This window comes from Myotis davidii, unplaced genomic scaffold (assembly GCF_000327345.1).
Source record: "Myotis davidii unplaced genomic scaffold, ASM32734v1 scaffold609, whole genome shotgun sequence".
In the NCBI taxonomy this organism is placed as follows: Eukaryota; Metazoa; Chordata; class Mammalia; order Chiroptera; family Vespertilionidae; genus Myotis; species Myotis davidii.
Window position 1 is genome coordinate 2,549,917 of NW_006300164.1, and position 883 is coordinate 2,550,799.

At 69.8% G+C, this 883-nt stretch overlaps 1 protein-coding gene across 1 annotated transcript in view; it reads right to left on the bottom strand.

The window, feature by feature from the left end:
• RXRA (retinoid X receptor alpha) overlaps positions 1 to 883 on the bottom strand; it is a 128,236-nt gene that overhangs the window by 49,632 nt on the left and 77,721 nt on the right. The gene's annotated exons all lie outside the window — the stretch shown is intronic.

An 883-nucleotide genomic window follows, 5' to 3' on the forward strand; every position in this document is an offset into this window, starting at 1 on the left:
AGGCCCCGGGGCCCCGTCCCTCTGGCCTCAGCCTCCCCACAGCCCGGCGGCAGCGACCACGCTTCTGAGAAGCCCTGGGGGCCGTGGGCACAAGGGAGAGTCCCCTCCACACACACCCTGGTCAGGGAGTCCACCCCCAGCTCGTCCACCCCTGGCTGCACCCTCAACAGCCAGGCAGCCCCTGACACCCGGGACGACTTCGACTCCCTGAACCTCAGAGCAACACGGGGCCCAGAGCGGGATGAATCGCGGTGCGCGCCTCGTCCCAGGCCCTCTCCCCCCATCGGTCGCCGTGGGGGACACGCAGGTCCCCGGGCCCTCTCCTCCCATTAGTCGCCTCGGGGGACACGCAGGTCCCCGGGCCCTCTCCCCGCATCGGTCGCCGTGGGGGACACTGCATCGCGCTTCAGGATGCCACCCCCAACCAGCCCAAGGTCCGACTCCAGCCCAGGCCCAGGCCCTCCTCGGGGCCTCGTGCAGGAGGGTGCAGGCGCCCTCGAGCAGGTGGTCCCACAGGAATCAGAGGTTCCGTGGCCGCCAGACCCGTCCGGGAGCACTTCCTCCCTTGCTTCCCCTCGGAAATTTCACTTTCAAGCCGGGCGGGGCCTGCCTGCCGGGTACCTGCTCCACCAGCGAAGGGGCCTCCTCTGCCCACGGAAAGCCTCGCAGGCACAGAACCTGAGAACAGAAGCCTAAGGAAACCCAGGCGATGGCAGAGGGGGGTGTGGCCCGGGCTGACCCGGCGGACAGGCCGTGACCTGAGAAGCACCTGCAGAGCCCGATCTCCCTGTGACAGACACGGAAACAGGCACGGGGAGGCACGCTCCCAGAAGTCGACAGTCGCCCCCAGGCCGGCACCGTGTCCCAGGCCACCCCACCTGCC